This window comes from Eubalaena glacialis, chromosome 9 (assembly GCF_028564815.1).
Source record: "Eubalaena glacialis isolate mEubGla1 chromosome 9, mEubGla1.1.hap2.+ XY, whole genome shotgun sequence".
Classification (NCBI taxonomy): Eukaryota; Metazoa; Chordata; class Mammalia; order Artiodactyla; family Balaenidae; genus Eubalaena; species Eubalaena glacialis.
In genome coordinates this window covers 113,509,625-113,512,316 of record NC_083724.1, presented here as the reverse complement: position 1 = coordinate 113,512,316, position 2,692 = coordinate 113,509,625, and the positions used below count along the sequence as shown (strand labels likewise).

The 2,692-nt window shown below is 43.4% G+C and overlaps 1 pseudogene; it reads left to right on the top strand.

Annotated features, from left to right (window-relative positions):
- Positions 1-1,421: 1,421 nt before the first annotated feature.
- On the top strand, positions 1,422-2,449 carry LOC133097532 (protein ARK2N-like; annotated as a pseudogene).
- Positions 2,450-2,692: the final 243 nt, after the last annotated feature.

Below are 2,692 nucleotides of genomic sequence, written 5' to 3'. Positions count from 1 at the left end.
TCGATAGCACAAAAAGTTGAGATGGTAGTAAACAGAGTATATTAGCCAGACTTATCCAGAGAAGCAGAACCAATACCAATAAGATGTGTGTCTGTGTGTGTATATATATATGACATTATATATGTGTATGTATATACACACATTATAAGGCATCTATTTTAAGGAATTGGCTTATGTGATTATGAAGGCTGAGAAGTCCCATGATCTGCCATCTGCAAGCTGAAGACCCAGGAAAGTTGTTTGCAAACTTGGCTACATTTAAAATCACCTGGGGGAGGTTTTTTTAAATTAAACATTGTATTTTGAGATAATTATAGATTCACATACAATTGTTTGGAATAATACAGACAGATCCTGTGTACCCTTCACCCAGTTCCCCCCAGTGGTAACATCTTGCAAAACTGTAGTACAATATCACAACTAGGTTATCACCACTGATGCAGTTAAAATACAGGGCATTTTTATCACCTCAGAAACCCCTCAAGTTGGCCTTTTATAGTCACACTCATTTCCTTGCTGCCTCCTTGACCCCTGAAAATCATTAATTTCCATTTCTATAATTCTGTCATTTCAATAATGCTCTATAAACAGAATAGTACAGTTTTGTGATTGGCTTTTTCACTCAGCATAATTCCCTGGAGAATCATCTGATTTGTCGCATATATCAATAGTTTGTCCCCTTTTATCGCTAAGTAATAGTTGATATGGAGGTACCACAGTTTATTGACCCACTGAAGAACTTAACGGGTTGTTTCCAGTTTGGGGCTATTTACGAATAAAACTGTTATAAACATTCATGTACAGGTTTTTATGTGAACATAAGTTTTCATTTCTCTGAGAAAATGTCCAAGAGTGCAATTTCTGGGTCGTATGGTCGTGGCATGTTCAGTGTTTAAAGAAACTGTCAAAACTGTACAGAGTTGCTGCACAATTTTATGTTCCCATGAGTAATATTTCTTAAGAGGCTCTCCACATTCTAGGAAGTAATTATTATGCTCAAGTGGGTGGTGCTTTAATTGGTCAGTCCTGGCTTATTTATGTGCTGCTGGAAGAGGCAAGTTCAGCTCCATCCCAGACACAGAGCCTAAGAGTAGCTCCCTAAAGGGTATCAGGAAGCCATTAAAAAAAAGCCAATATTTGGAGGTGGTGCTCTGTCTGCGAGGCGTGCAAGGTTCACCCAGAAACTTGAATGGGATGTTGATACCACTGCATGAGAGGAGCACAGCCAAATCTCCCTGAGCCGAGCTGTTGGCATCTGCAAAAAGGTGGGGAGAGAAGGGAGCGGACTCCCTCCTGGAGTGACTCAAGGATTCAAACACCATGAGCTTCATTCGGGAAGGCTTCAGGAGGGGTCGCTTTCCCGTTGCATCTTTGACGTAGTTTCCTAGACTCTGCTCCATGATTTAACTTGAAAGTCTGAAATGAAGCTGGAGGAAGCAGTGGGAAAAGTTGAAGAACTCATTGAGTCTGAAGTCCCACCAAAAACATCTGAACAAGAGTCAGCTAAGGAGGAAGATGGATCTGTGGAACTGGAATCTCAATTTCTGGAAGATGGTGTGGTGGATTGTACAGTTCTTTCTTCAAAGCCCTGCTTGTTGATGGAACTGAGAAGGGACTCTTTGGAGTGTCAGCATCCACGGAGGGTGACAAGCCGACAACTGGCCGAGTTTATGAGAGGGACTCCTCTAACCACTGCATGCTTTCCACTTCCTCTACTGGTCACCTGGCCGATTCACATACACTGTCTTCTGCAGAGGAGAATGAACCCTCCCAGGCAGAAACGGCGGTAGAAGGAGATCCTTCCGGAGTGTCTGGTGCCACAGTTGGGCGCAAGTCTCACCGGTCCTGATCTGAAAGTGAAACATCCACCATGGCTGCCAAGAAAACCCGGCAATCCAGTGATAAACAGAATGGCCAAGTTGTCAAGGTTAAAGGTCATCGGACCCAAAAGCACAAGGAGAGAATCAGGCTACTGAGGCAGAAACGGGCGGCTGCTGCACGAAAGAAATATAACCTGTTGCAGGACAGTAGTACCAGTGATAGTGACCTGACTTGTGACTCAAGCACGAGCTCATCAGATGATGCTGAAGAGGTTTCAGGGAGCAGCGAGACAATCACTGCAGAGATACCAGGTCATTTGGATCCAGGGTTCCTAGCAAGTGACAAAACATCTGCTGGCAATGCACCACTCAATGAAGAAATTAATATTGCCTCTTCAGATAGTGAAGTGGAGATCGTGGGAGTTCAGGAACATGCAAGGTGGGTTCATCCTCAAGGAGGTGTGACTCAGAGTGTTTCTTCATGGAAGCATGGCTCTGGCATGCAGTATGTTAGCACCTGGCAAACACAGTCATGGACTGCTGTGACTTCCCAGCAGACTTGGGCGTCACCTGCAGAAGTTGTTGACCTTACATTGGATGAGGATAGCAGATGTAAATACCTACTGTAATGCAATGTCACTGTGTTTCCTCTGCACTGTTCCCTTCCACTTACTCCTCTTCCTCTTTGTGACATGGAAGTTCATTGTCATAGCTTCAGCCTCAGAAGCTATTTGTGGCATTTGTATAATCAAAACTCATGGAAAATTTCCCCCTTCCCCCCCCCTTTTTTTTAAATTAAAAGAAGTCACTTAGGAAAGTAACTTATCACAGAGAAAAGAATTTCTTCTTTCCGTCAGTAGGAATCTGAGAAT